The 15,217-nt window shown below is 44.2% G+C and overlaps 1 protein-coding gene across 8 annotated transcripts in view; it reads left to right on the forward strand.

Moving 5' to 3' along the window:
- The first annotated feature begins 524 nt into the window (after positions 1–524).
- Stag2 (stromal antigen 2) overlaps positions 525–15,217 on the forward strand; it is a 194,641-nt gene continuing 179,948 nt past the window's right edge. Inside the window, exons 1-2 of one of the 8 annotated variants that reach the window (XM_045140054.1) lie at positions 525–570; positions 942–1,037. The gene's annotated coding sequence lies outside the window, so the exon portion shown is untranslated. Of the gene's footprint in view, positions 571–827; positions 1,038–1,394; positions 1,413–1,726; positions 1,977–2,473; positions 2,592–2,920; positions 3,053–3,290; positions 3,308–15,217 lie in introns of those variants that run through there. The other 7 variants (XM_045140055.1, XM_045140057.1, XM_004653935.3 and 4 more) reach the window with 7 other exon arrangements.

Here is a 15,217-nt window from a genome sequence, read left to right on the forward strand (position 1 = left end):
AAAATGTCTCAGATCTTATTTCTTGTTACTTAAATGTTTCTGTTTAACTTTTACTGTTCCGTTGATTAAATATACCATAATTCTTTTTTCTTAAGTTGTAGGGAAAAAAAATGAGCACGGAGAACAGGAGAAAAACTAAGACACAGACGTGGAAGGAAGGAATTTAAGGCTGAAATGAATCATTATATTGCATTAGGAATTAGGAATGCTTTAGATTATTGGCTCCCAATAGCCACAATTACACGGTGTTTATATTATCTGTCATTTGTCTTGTTAACACTTTATTTTTATTTTCTAATGGAAACATTATTGAACATCAAAGTAGTATTTTAATCAACACGTAAAAAGAAGAAACAGAAACGAAGTTTTCAAGCCAATTCTATTTTCTGAATGTAGGAACTCCGCTAACAGCCATGGAGACGCTGTAATAGGTCACTTCTTCCTGTCCTAGGAAAAGCGGCGCTTGGCAAGGGCAGGCCCTACCCGGGTGCCCCCACGCCCGCGTCGAGAGCGCCTGGCAGTCAAAGGTTCAGTTCGCTCCGTTGGAAAGAAACAGCAAGCAAAACAAGGGTGAGCGAGACTGGAGTTAAAAGAGCCCAAGGGGTCCTTTGGCACTTCAAACGATTTGGGGAGGGTTGGGAACTGAAATTCCTAACAATGTCGCCAGGCCGCCCCCACCCGTTTCCAGGCAGGCAGGGGGTGCGCGGGGGAGGCGGGGAGACCGGCAGATCCTCCCCCACATGTCGATTTCCCTCCACTTTGCCCCGACCCGTCTCCTCTTCCGCCCCCAGAGTGGCCAAGAAACTGGCGGAGCGGCCGGCCTAGCCCAGTAGCCTAGTTCCCTGGCTTCTAGACCCTGGGGCATAGAGACCACGTTTCTCGCCACAGGGCTAGTGGCTCCCAAAGAAAACAGATTTGACTTGATTTTTCCCATTCTCTAGGTCTTCGTGGTAGAGAATCGGCTCCCTTTTCTTCATACCCGAAGGCAAAAAGCAAACAAAACCCAACGGAAGCCCGTGAAATCACGTTAGGATCAGGTGCTGGAGTTGGGCGACTTGGGTTATTCTGGTGGGAAATCAGGGGTGAGGGGAGGGGGACGGGGACGAGAGGGCAGCCTGGGTCCGGGAACGCGGACCACAAGGCCCCTCGCTGGGGCGTGTCAGAGAGGACTTTGCAGGGTGCTGCCCTATTGGGCTGCCACCTTGGGGCTGCGCACGGGGCGGAGGAGCCCGGGGTTCGTGTCGCTGAGTGAGCTCAGCTTCTGAATTCCCACGGCCCGGGGCTCCGCCGGACGTTCCCGGAGGCCTCCTGGCGACCTCGTCCCCTGCGTCCCTTCCAGCCGCGCAGCGGAGACGGAGGAACCGCGGCCCCCATCCACTCCGCGGCGGGCGGAAGCGCGTCCAAACGAATGAGTAAGTCAGGCGCGGGCACGGCACCTTGTTTACCCCAATCGGCGGCGCGCCCCTGCGGGCGCCTAGTTTGCAGGAGGCGTCGGAGACGCTGAACCGGGGAGTCAGTCGGCCACGATTGGTCAGAGGACGCTGGGTGGGCAGGGCTAGGAACCCGGCGTCGCAGTACCAGCTGTCCGCCGCTAGATGCCGCTCCCTCCCAACTGTAGCCGGGCGCGGGTTCGTGGCCGACAGATGGCGCCTGCGCGTTCCATTCGCCTCCAAGTCGCCGAAGAGCGAACACCCCAAACAATCCCGAAGCGCCACCAAAAAAAAAAAACAAACAAAAAAAAAAAGAAAAAAAAAAAAAACCCGCCGGATCCGACCGCCAGTTTCAAAACCCCCCCACCGCCCTAGAACCGCGGGAGCTTCCGTCCCTGAGTAGAATTCGAGGGTAAAAGAAGAGGAAGGGGGAAAAAAAAATCTTGTGCCAGCCCAGGGGTGAAGAAGCCCCCGGCCTGAGAAAGAAGGAAGGAGTGGGGGAGGCGAACAGTCTCCTTGCTGCCTCTGTGTACGCTGAGGGGGGAGGTAAGTTATAAAATGGCGGAGGCGAAGCTTCTAGAAGTTTGGAGGGGCACCCGGAGGGCGCGCGGCCCACCGTGTGGCGTGTGTGGTTGGAAATAAATGCGCGAGAGGGAGACACAGAGAGGGAGAGCAGTTGGTTGGGAAAGGAGGCTGGGCACTGTTGCCATTTCATTTCCCTCACGGCTTCCTCCGGCCCCCATGGGGGGCCAGCCCCGGAGCGAGCAGCTCGGTCCGGCGGCGAGACTCCATCCCTGGGCCTCGCCTCGCCCCCGGCCCTCTCCGCCCCTTCAAGTGGTTACCCCAACACTTCCACGGAACTTCCCAGCCCCCAGCCCCGTTCCTCCCTACCTCCTCCTCCCACCGTCGGCTTTCGGCCGCAGGACTCTTCTCTTCCACTACCCTCGCTTGGAGATTTTTTTTTCCTCTTCCTTCCCTCGCCCAACTCTTCCCCCGGGGTTTCTAGACGGACGACCCCCTCCCCTCCCCTCCCCAATGGGTGGCCCAAAATGGAGAACGCCGGGCGGCGCAAGATGGAGGCTCCGCTTGTCTGTGTAGAATTAGATTTAGGTTCCTTTGCTCCGGCCGGCTCCTAGAAGCCCTGGAGAGCCCAGACCGGAGGTGGGGTGGTGGGGGTGGGGGTGCGAGCCATTCAAGAGTCGGGGAGGTGGGGAGAGGGGCCGGCCGGGGAAGGCCGGGCCGGGCCGGGGCGGCGGTGAGCGCGGTATCGTGGTGCGGGGAAGGGAAGCGAGCAAAATGGTGGTGCTGGGAACCTGGGGGGGAGGGGAGAAACGAGGAGGCTCGCTTGTGTATATTTGGGCCTCGGACCGAGGGAGGCGAGGGAAAATCTACTCTGATCACACCCCTCCCTCGTGCCCCCTCCCTTCCCTCCCTCTCTCCCCTCCCTCTCCCCTCCCTCTCTCTCTCCCTCTCTCTTCCTCCCTTCCTAGAGAGGGAACAACATTCATGTGACGGGCCCCTCTGCTTCTCCCCCGCCCCATCATCTCCAGCGCGTGGTAGGGGAACTGCTTGGGAAAAGCGGTTGGCATCGATCTCTCCATCCCTCCCAAGGCCCGACTTCGGTCAGTTTTCTCAGGGCAACAATTTTTATAAATAGGCTGGGGTCTGGCGACGTTGGCCCCCCGCGCTCAGACCTTGCCCCGAAGGGGGCCCTGCCTGGCTGGCATGGGCGGAGGGGGGGGAAGGGCGGGAGTGGAAGGCTGTTTGTTGGGGGGTTTTGGCGCCACTTTTGTTTTAGTTTTAGTGCTGCTTTTCATTCCCACCCCCCACCCGTACTGTCTTTCTCAAGGCACGAACTGAGCTGATCCTTGCCCCAGGTAGGCAGTCTCTGTTTTTCCCTCCACACTTTTATTCTTGCTTGAGGGCGACTTTCTCTTTTCTTCTATCATGTATCCGGAGATCCATGGACTGCAATTTTACAAGGAAAAGGGTCGGCTGGGCCACAGGAGAGAAGGTGTGGGAAACAGCATCAAGTAGTTCCGCAAAACTTTGAGCCCCGTTCTCATTTTCTCTGGCCTAGAATTGTAAACGTATTGTTGATTTCGGCCTCCCCCCCCTCGCGTCGTGAGAATGCCTTGTTTTGCCTTTAAGTTTTTTTTTTTTTTTTTTTGATAAACCGCTGTACTTTCGGCATTTAGTTTCCGCTCCTCCTCGGTGTATATGTCATTTTATTTTTAATCCTGGACTGTAATGGGTTTTCGTGTGATTGTTTTTAGTGCTTCGGTGTTCGACTTTAATTTTTAATATTGCCTTAGTAGTTTCATCCGGTCGGTGAGACTTTCTCCTCCGTGGCCTAGGAATTTTTTTAATGTTGCCTACCACCCCCTTCTCTTTCCCTCCTCCTTTCTCCTGGATGTGGTTTTAAAATCGAGGGTCATGTTTTTTTTTTTTTTTGAAATGGTTATTTACAGTTTGCATGGTATGTCTAGGAGAAACTTTTGATCTGTGGGGTTAGGTTTAAGTAAAGGAGAAGCTTGTGTTGCTTTGCAATGGTTCCTTAAAATGCGCGGGCCGCCTCCCCCACCCCCGTCCAGCCCCATCTTCCCTTCACACCGGAGTGTAAATTCCGTACCCCTTTTCTCCCACGGACCGCCGTATTTCAGCAGCCACACCCTGTGGATGTCTCTGTGGATTGGACTCATTATCAGGTTAATTTAGTGACTCTTAAACCACCATGATGAGACTTGCTTAAGCACGAAGCTCCTTTTCCTGTTTAGTGCTAGTGGTTAGTGCCGAAAGAGGAATAATCGAGGTTTCTTGCTGAACCCCGGTGCAGTCCAACTCTGCCTTTTTTTTCCTGTTGTCTTTTTCCCTACTCCGGGCTGTTGGCGGTGTCAGCACCGCTGCTGGGGGCGGGGGGTGGAGGGGAGAGTCGGGTTACCGAAGTGCGTCATTCCTGGCTCGAGCCGGGCCTGCTTGGAGCTGCTGGTGTTTGTTACTGTCCTCGCAGCACTTTCCTGCCAGCCTTCCCTCGCCGCGCATTGGCTGCGGGTGCAGGCAGGAGGCGGTCTCCCCATGCTGTCTGCGGCCCAGCGCCTGGCCTTTAAGGATAGATAGGAACTTATTGCAAGAAAATGCCTCTGGAAAGTGGATCCATTTCTGTTTAATGACATCCCATTCAGGTAGTTTAGACTTCCTTTTATATATTTTCCCCGTGAACAGTGGGGTTAATTTTGAACATTTTAAACCACTTACGTCAAAATGCCTGGTTTTCTGTCTACATTGATATCAATCTATAATTAGGGATCAGAAGGACCAGTTAAGGCGTGAGTGTTCAGCGGCTTTTCAAGTGGTTGAATTGTAATTTTATGACACATTATGTTAAATAGTCTGGTTCTTTTCGTTTTTGTGCTAAGGTGCTGAGTGAATGCAAGCTAATTGCAAATGTTTTAAGTTCATTTTTCTCTCATTCCTAGTTATTTAAGTATAATTTAAAGTTACTAACCTTTGGGTTTTATGGACTTGACTAAAATTCTCAAAGGTTGTTATTTCGTTTTTAGACGACTTTTTAAATTTGGGATTTGGTCACCTTATCTAGGAGTTGTGTAGGGCGCTTGTGTAGTTACATTGTTAGGTCCTTGACTTTTTAACTCACTTGTCTGATGTTTGTGTCCCCTGGGGCTTTTCTTCATTCTTTTTAAGGATCAGGATGAAGGGAGGGAGCTGGTAGAAGCAGCAGAGGTGAAAGAAATGTGGCCACGAGTTGAGTACTGTAGCTGGACAGCCTAGGAGAGTTCATCTTGAAGTTACCCTTCCGTTGTGTGTTTGAAAATTTCCACAATTAACAGAAACTTTAGAAAATTTCCAAGTTATTTTGTAATTTTGGTGTAATTTCTTGTTTATATTTACATATCAAGATGGTTTACGGGGAAACTTGCCTTTGTGTGTAATTATGCAATGCCTAGGAGCATGCAGACTTTCACCAGACATTCAAATGGAACCTGTAGAGAACAATCAACCCAGATGCTTATCAGTTGATTGACTTTAAATGTTTGTAACTTACTCTGAATGTGTTCTACTTACTTTCCTTTTGAATTCTTTGAAAAAAGGAAAATTCCATTTACAAATTAAAAAAAAATTCTGTGTGGTATTTACTTCATCAAGTTGCAGTTACAGTGAGTCAGTATGGGAGGGATTTACTATTAATAGGAGGGGCTTTGACAGTTGGAGTAAGTGACAGTGGAAGGGATTGGGGTGCCACAGGGAGAATTCCTGGTAGGCAGATTGACATAGCTGAGTTCAGCTTCAGTATTTGGTGTTTAATGACTAGGTAGAGAAGTGGATTGGAAAAGAAATGTGCTTATTACCCAATCCTTCCTACTGTGAAATAACTAGTATTCTAAGGTATCTGAGGCTGGCATGGAGGGTGGAGTGAGTTCTTCTTTTTAAACCCATATGAAAATGAGTGTTTACATTTGAAATGATTTACGACTCCTCCAAAAGATCTGGTGGTGTAGCTACTTAAAAGTTGATACTTAAACTATTTTATTTTTTTCTCTTAAGCACATTCTTAACATTAACATCACTAGTAAAATTGCAGTTAAAATTAAGACCCTTGATCTCCTTAATTAGGGTATTTGAACTAATTTTAAAGCTCATGGTAGATGCCTTGTTTTCTGCAGTTTGGTAAAGTTTATTTCCCCCCTCTGAGAAGTAGCTTTGAATATATGTAAAAGTTCTGAAGAGAATCCAAGATAATGAATAGTTAATTTTTATGTGTGGTAAAGTATGTTCCCCAATCATTATAGCAAAATTTTACCCCAATTTGGGAACAAGCATTTCAGAATTGTTAATAGCCTTTCACAATTTTATAGATATTTGGGCTTTTCAAAGGATGTTAAAACAGCTTCCATGATTCAAATTTTTATTCCTGTACAAAGATTCCTAAGATTGTGGCATCAGATTTGATTTCTTGTGGTGAGACAGTTACCTACTAAATTGACAAATAATGAGTTTGGTAACTTTGGAGTTTATTTTGGATTTTTAAAGTTCAGACACAAGATTTTAATGAAATTAGTCTGCATTTCCTTTTTACTATTTTTTTAACCTTAGTAACTTCTGGGGATCTAAGAAATAACAGGGAATGGAGGTTTTGGGGACAGGGTTAGGCTCAAATCAAGTCTCTTTCTTTGGAGCTTGAGATGAAAATGTGCTGTGGTCACTTATGTAATGATTAGTATTTTACATGCTTAATGGATTACTACCTTCTCATAAGTGAACTGTGAATAGTATATTCATTTGCGTTTTGGGTGGTTTATAGTAGAAGGAAGATTTTAGTTTTTGATGCTGGAAGTTAACTTTTGACTTGATATTTACACTAAATGAAAATTTGCAGTTTGCCATGTAGTGATGCACTATTTGTGGAGTTGAGAAAGTAGCAAAGGAAAAGGATAGTCCCAATTAGGTTTGTGTTGTTAGTTCAAATGGAAATGTGATTAATTGCTGGAGAAGAAAGAAGCTATAAAGATACAGGCTATTTTTTATTTATTTATTTATTTTTGGTTTTTGTATGTAGGGTCTCGCTCTAGCCCAGGCTGGTGTGGAATTAACTATGTAGTCTCGGGGGCCTCGAACTCACAGTGGTCCTCCTACCTCTGCCTTCCAAGTGCTGGGATTAAAGACACGTGTCACCACGCCAGGCTCAATACAGGCTGTTTAAAAGTTCTTCAGATTTTTCTTTTGTGCTTTTCTGCATTTAATAAGTTTATGATTTGCAAAAGTATTTGTGAGGAGGGGTTGAGATGGAGGGAAAAAAAAGTAAGTATAGATAGATATGTAAGGTACTCTTGCAACTCCAGACACATTTGGCACTGTTGTGCATCTGCCCTTTATATGGGTCCTGGATAATTGAACCCGGTTGGGTGGCTTTTCAAGCAAGTGCTTTAACCATTGAGCAATCTCCCCAGCCCATGTTCATGATTTTTATATACATGCTGGTTATAAACTGTACTTTTATAATTTTTTTTGAGGTAGGGTCTCACTCTGACCCAGGCTGACTTAGAATTAACTATGTAGTCTCAGGATGGCCTCTAACTCATGGTGATCCTCCTACCTTTGCCTCCCGAGTGCTGGGATTAAAGGCATGCACCTCCACGCCCAGTCCTTTATAAAAATTCTTTATATCTTTGTGTATCACAAATGGTAGTTACTAGATGCTCAACAGAATTGTGATGCTGCTTTGTGGGCTGATATGTATGTGAATTAAAAAAAAAATTAGACCACTTGTGGTAATCTGCTGTTGAATCCCCCCCCAATCTTTTGTTTGTTTTCTCCAGGTATGGTCTCACCCTAGCCCAGGCTCACCTTACAGCGATCCTCCTACCTCTGCTTCCCAAGTGCTGGGATTAAAGGTGTGTGCAGCTGTGCCAGGCAGATTTTTTTTTTTAATGTATGCTTGTTGTAGTTCTTTGATACTAACTAGCAGATACTAAGAATTAGTGTGCCAGATGTGGGGGCTTATACCCACATTCTCAGCACTTGTGAGACTATCTCACAGGGAGGACTGTCAAAACTTTGAGGCTGACCTGAGCTACATAGTGAGTACCAGATCAGCCAGGACTAAATTGCAAGACCCTGTTTTTAAAACAAAGAGTTAAAGTATTGTAATTATTTTATTCTCTCCCCCAAAATGTAATATCAGTGGTCTGTTTTACATTTATTTAACTCATTATTATTATTATTATTATTATTATTATTAGGTAGGGTCTCACTCTAGCTCAGGCTGACCTGGAATTCACTATGTAGTGTCAGGGTGGCCTAGACCTCATGGCAATCCTCCTACCTCTGCCTCCCAGGTGCTGGGATTAAATGTGTGTGCCACCAAGCCCGGCCTTGTTTAATTTATTTTGAGATAGCCCAGGTGTAACTGTTTTTTGAGGTAGGGTCTCACTCTAGCCTAGGCTGACCTGGATTTCACTATGTAGTCTCAGGGTGGCCTCAAACTCATGACAATCCTCCTACCTCTGCTTCCCTAGTGCTGGGGTTAAAGGCATGTGCCACCATGCCTGGCTGTACCTTAGACTTTTGATCCTCCTGCTTCATCTTCCTGAGTGTTGGGATTACAGGCAAGTACTACCATGCCTGTAGTTTTTTTTTTAAATTTTTTTTAATTGAAAAAAATAACATGACTAGGTGATACAAACTAGAAAGATTTTTGTAAACACTCAATAGCTTGCACATTCAACTCAAAGATAAAATTTCCTTATAAGTAAATTTGAAATCTGTTGGACATTAAAGTGTTTAAAGGGGGAAAGGTGAGCCCACTTTACATTTTTGTAAGAATAGCATTGTTGTAATAGAGTATGGTTTTTAAAACTTTTTTATTAACACTTCCATAATTACAGACAATAAATCATGATAACTGCCTCCCCTCTCCACTTTCCCCTTCGCAAATCCACTCACTCCCATATCCCCTCCCCCTGTCTTTTAGTCTCTCTTATTTTGATGTTATCATCCTTTCCTCCTGTTCCCAGGGTCTTGTGTAGGTAGTACCAAGCATTGTGAGGACATGGATATGCAGGCCATTTTGTGTTTGGAAGAGTGCATTGTAAGCAGTCCTGCCTTTTCTTTGTCTCTTACATTCCTTCTGCCATCTCTTCTGCAATGAACCCTGAGCTTTGGAGGGTGTGATAGAGATAGCTCACTGCACTCACTTCTTCTCAGCACTATGGTGCATTTTCAGTCATCCCAGAGTTCACTGCCATCTGAAAAGAGAAGCTTCTCTAACCCAAAACTAAGAGTAGCATTAATAGGTGGATATGAACGTAAAGAGAAGTGCTTACTGGGCAGTTTTTTTTTTTCCCCTCCCAAGGTAGGGTCTTTCTCTAGCCCAGGCTGACATGGAATTGACTATGTAGTCTTAGGGCAGCCTTCAACGTTTTTTTTTTTTTTTTTAAGTGGTCTCACTCTAGCTGAGGCTGACCTGGAACTCATTCTGTAGTTTTAGGCAGGAAGGTCATCTTCATACCTCTGTCTCCCAAGTGCTGTTATTAAAAGCATGTGCCACCATGCCTGGCCTATTAAGTTTTTGAAACCCAGCCTGTTCTAAAGAATAATTTAACTCTTTTGAATGTTGGGAACTGTGTTTTAATATGAATTCTGTTAGTCACTTTGCAAGGTAGTTGTTTTATTTTTTATCAGTTTACAGATGAGGAAATGACTCTTTAGGACAGTAACCTATTTGCTCCATATCACACTCTGGTTAGCTTGACCTGAAATCCTTTTTCTCCCTTATTTTGGTTGAGCTTCTGTTTCTCTTACCATTGTTTTATTTTTATTAAATCAAGATTTTTCCCCACTTATAATACAGGTAAATTCAGATCTTTATCTGAAGTCAGTTGAGTTGTAGTCAGCTTAAAAAGTCTATATTGTGCCCCCGTTCGCGCCCCCCCCCCCCCCCGTAGTGTCTTACTCCAATCCAGGTTGACCTGATATTTACTCTGTAGTCCTAGCTAGGCTGGCCTTGATGAACACTTGGTGGTCTTCTACCTCTGTCTCTAGGGTGCTAGGATTTAAAAGCATGTGTCACCACACCTGGCTATATCATGTTTTGAATTAGAGTCAATTGTCAATTTGTTGAATAATTAGCTTCCATGTGCTTTGCTTGACCATGTTCATTACAGCTTGTGAGACCCTGAATTCTTGATTTAGGGAAAGCTTTACTTTCATTTCTGTGTGGGTTTTTGTTTGTTTGTTTGTTTGTTTGTTTGGATTTTCGAGGTAGGGTCTTGCTAACCCAGCTGAAATGGAATTCACTGGGTAGTCTCAGGGTGGCCTTGAACTCACAATGATCCTACCTCTGCCTCTGCTGGGATTAAAGGTGTGTGCTACCTTGCCCAGTTTGATTTTCTTTATTTTTGCTCTCATTTATGCTGTATTTATGTGTCTAATTTACCAGTCCTTCAGCTTGCTGAGTGGAGAGATTTTATTTAAAAATTTAAGTTTTAAAAACTTTAAAAATAAACTGATCATGTATGACCCCCCATTGTTTAATGGCATTTAGTTTTTTTTTTTTTTCCTGGATTGATTTATTTATTAGAGAGAGAGAAACAGGGAGAGGGAGGGAGGGAGGGAGGGAGGGAGAGAGAGAGAGAGAGAGAGAGAGAATAAATGTGCCAGGACCTCTAGCACTGCAAATGAACTCCAGATGCATGTGCCACTTTGTGCATCTGGCTTATGTGGGTACTGGGGAATTGAACCTGGGTCCTTACCTTTTGTAGGCAAGCACCTTAACTGCTAAGCTATTTCTCCATCCCAGCATTTAAAATTTTGCCTTTGTTTCTGTTGATAACTCTCCCCTCTTTTTTCTTTTTTCTTTTTTTTTTCTGGCGGTGATACTGGGGATCAAACCCAGGGCCTTGTACATACTAGATAAGTGGTCTACCACTGCACTGCATCCTCAGCCTGTTCTGTGTGTTTGTTCCCTTCCCTTCCCTTCCCTTCCCTTCCCTTCCCTTCCCTTCCCTTCCCTTCCCTTCCCTTCCCTTCCCTTCCCTTCCCTTCCCTTCCCTTCCCCTTCCCTTCCCCTTCCCCTTCCCCTTCCCCTTCCCCTTCCCCTTCCCCTTCCCTCTTTCCCCCTTTCTCCCTCCCTTCCTTCCTTCCTTCCTTCCTTTTTTTTGGAGGTAGGCCCTCTCTAGTGCAGGCTGACCTGGAATTCACTGTGTAGTCTTGTTCATTCATGCCTTTTGTTTGTACTTTAATTTTTTTTTTTGAAGTAGGGTTTTACTCTAGTCCAGGCTGATCTGGAATTCACTATGTAGTCTCAGGGTGGCCTCGAACTCAAGGTGATCCTCCTACCTCTGCCTCCCCAGTGCTGGGGTTAAAGGAGTGCCCCACCATGCCTGGCAATTTTTTGTTTTTTGAGGTAGGGTTTCGCTCTAGCCAAGGCTGACCTGGAATTCCCTTTGTAGTCTCAGGGTGTCCAAGTGCTGCGATTAAAGACATGCACCACCATGCCCAGCTGTACTTTTTATTTTATTCTTTTTTTTTTTTTTTTTTTTTTGGTTTTTCAAGGTAGGGTTTCATTCGAGCCCAGGCTGACCTGGAATTCACTATGTAGTCTCAGGGTAGCCTTGAACTCACCATGATCCTCCTACCTCTGCCTCCTGAGTGCTGGGATTAAAGGCATGCGCCTCCACGCCTGGCTTTGTACTTTTTATTTTAGTTCAACTTTCACTTTGCTAGGTTTTACTTAACTTACTTATTTATTTATTTATTTTTGTTTTTTCAAGGTAGGGTCTCAGTCTAGCCCAGGCTGACCTGGATTTCACTCTATTCTCAGGGTGGCCGGAATTTATGGCGATCCTCCTACCTCTGCCTCCCGAGTGCTGGGATTAAGGGCGTGAGCCACCACACCCAACTAGTTTTATTTTTATGAAGTGATAAATAGTTACATTAATGGCCCAGATTATTAGGTTCATTACTGATCAGTATTTCGATCTGTATTCTTTCTCTTTGTTCCTCATGCTTTTCATAAACTAAAACGGGTTTTTCTTATCTGAAGAAATTCTGGATGATAGATTTTTGATCTAAGATGGATTAGTAGAAATGATACGTAAGTATTCTTTTCACAGGCATAAGTCATATTTTTTGTATTTTATGTTGACCACTTCTTTTAGGTTCATCCTGTAGGAATTATTTTTCTGGTGAATAGCAGTGTTCTACCTAGATTGTTTCAATATTGAGTCTTTTCATACATATTTTCTCTCTATTCCAAGGACTGTTGTTCCATAACAGAATTATACCCCATGGTGCCCATTATATAATGCATTAGCTTCTCCTGTTCATTTTGAAAAAAGGTAGATGTTAGAAATATTCTCAGTTTTCTGAGTTCTGTACTTAACATGAAGAATCTCAATTGGAAATGCTGCTAGAATACGAAGGGGCTGTTTTTTTTGTTTTTTTTTTTTCGAGGTAGGGTCTCACTCTGGTCCAGGCTGACCTGGAATTAACTCTGTAGTCTCAGGGTGGCCTTGAACTCATGGCGATCCTCCTACCTCTGCCTCCCGAGTGCTGGGATTAAAGGCGTGCGCCACCACGCCCGGCAGGGGCTGGTTTTGATGGTAAGTGGAGGTTTACTTTTCACAGTTGTTTTCCTGCTAGTAACTATAATGTATTTATGTATGATAAAATATGAGTGTAATAGATAATATTGCTATTTCTGTGTGATAAATTGGTTAGTGTTGATTTCATGCAGTTAGTGCTGCTTAGTTGTTTAAAAGTTCAATGTCGGCAGTTAAATGTATAATTTTATTTGTAAAAAGGGATATTGTGAGAGCATCGTTTATTATATAATTCAAAATTTATAAAAGGCCATTGACAGTGACTAACATTAATAATAACTAATACTAACTGAATTCGTATTATGTGTCAGATACTATCACAAATACTTTATATATATCAGCTCACATAATTTTTCATAATCCTGAATATAACCATATGATTTTTTTTATTTTTTTCAAAGTAGGGTCTTGGTTTACTTCAGGCTGACCTGAAATTCGCTATGGAGTCCCATATGGGTGCCACCATGCCTGGCAAATATTTGTATCTACTTATACATTTTTTTTTTGTTTTGTTTTCGGTTTTTCGAGGTAGGGTCTCACTCTAGCCCAGGCAGACCTGGAATTCACTATGTAGTCACAGGGTGGCCTTGAACTCACAGTGGTCCTCCTATCTCTGTCTCCCAAGTGAGTGCTGGGATTAAAGGTGCGTGCCACCATGCTAAGAGAGAGAATGGGTGTGTCAGGGCTTCCTGCCACTGCAGATGAACTCCAGACACATGCATCACTTTGTGCTCTGGCTTTATGTGTGTGTGTGTGTGAGGGGGTGAGGTACTGGGGAATCAAACCTGCATTGTTAGGCTTTGTAGGCAAGCACCTTAACTGCTGAGCCATCTGACCAGCCCCCCTCCCGTTTTTCTTTTTTTCAAAGTAGGGTCTGGATCTGACTTGTATCTCATTCTAGTTCCAGTCTGGCCTCTAACTCAGAGCATTCCCCCTACCTCTGTCTCCCAAAGGCTGGGATTAAAGGTGTGTGACACGATGCCCAGCCTGTTTGTTTATTTATTCATTTATTTTAGGTTTTCAAGGTAGGGTCTTACTCTAGCTCAGGCTGACCTGAAATTCACTATGTAGTCTCAGGGTGGCCTTGAACTCATGGTGATCCTCCTACATATAACTCCTGAGTGCTGGGATTAAATGTGTGCACCATGATACTCAGCTGAGCCTGTTTTTTTTTTTTTCCTGAAATGTTAAATTATTAGGGGGGGGGGGGAGGGAAGGAGAGAGGGAGAAGAGAATGGACATGCCAGGGCCTCTAGCCACTGTAAACAAAGTCCAGACACATGTGCCACTGGCTTGACGTATGTCCTGGGGAATTGAACTTGGATCCTTTGGTTTTGTTGGTATGTGCTTTAACTGCTCAGCCATCTCTCTACCCCCACCCCCATTTGAGGTAGGGTCTTGTTCTGGTCCAGGCCAACCTGGAGTTCACTGTAGTCTCAGGGTGGCCTCAAACCCATAGCCATTCTCCTATCTCTGCCTCATTGAGTGCTGGGACTAAAGGTATGCAACACCACTCCCTGCCAGGTAGACTTTATCATTGTTTTAGCAACAAAAGTGGATTGTATTATACTTTTTAGAGGTTCTTCTGTGAAAACATGAGAGAAGGGAAATAATTTGTAACTAGGAGAAATGGTATTAAAAAGATAGAAGATCCAATTTAGAGACTTACTTGAATTTAAACTGATTCTGTAACATGATTAGAGAATTGTTACTCGTGGAGATTGATGTGTCATTTCATAAGATCTCCAGTCCTCCAGGGGCTGCATACTTTTGGTGCTCAGTGGTAGTCAGTGCTTTCAGCATTTGTAAGGTCCTTGGATCCCAAACAAAAAATAAAACTCCACAAACTTTTTATTTTTTTTTAATTTTTGGGTTTTCGAGGTAGTATCTTTCTTTAGCCCAGGCTGACCAGAGTGTCCTGAAACTCACAGCTATTCTTCTATCTCTGCCTCCAGAGTACTGGGATTAAAAGTGTGCACCCCATACCCGGCTCTGACCTAGAACTTTAAACACTGTTGTGGAACTATATCCCAAGCTGTGCTTGTGCTTTATATTTATTATTGTTGTTTTGAGACAAGATCTCATGTAGTTAGTGCTGGCTTTGAAATTGGTATGTAGCTGAGGCTGGCCTTGAACTCTTGTTCCCACTTTTTGGGTGCTAGGATTACAGGCATGTACTCCCTACCACACTTGGCTTAAATCTAGGTCAATTTCTTTAAATGGTACTGGGGATTGAACCCAAAACATTGGCCCATTTCAGGCAAGCACTTTACTACAAAGCTACATCCCAAATCCTTTTTGTATTTTAATTTTTGAATTTGGCTTATTGTAATGTTAGCTTGAATGTATATGAATTCATTTTAATATGTGATACACACATATGTATGTGATTGAGGTTTACTATATTTGAAGTATCTTCATTTTAGGATTAGGATGTACGATGTCCTCTTTTCTTAGATTTCCAATCTTTTTTTATCTATAAAAGCAGAGAATTTTCCCACTCATCAATGTAGCTACTGCTTTGTAGCAAATTTGCAAACTTTGCGGTGAGTAGAATGGTACTACAAAGAACACATTTAATATCCTCTTATTTAAAAAAGGCATGTTATTGTGATCTAAGGAAATGTACTGAAGATAGGAACATTAACCTTGGAGAATTTCCCTTCT

Source organism: Jaculus jaculus, chromosome X (assembly GCF_020740685.1).
Source record: "Jaculus jaculus isolate mJacJac1 chromosome X, mJacJac1.mat.Y.cur, whole genome shotgun sequence".
NCBI classification, from domain to species: domain Eukaryota; kingdom Metazoa; phylum Chordata; class Mammalia; order Rodentia; family Dipodidae; genus Jaculus; species Jaculus jaculus.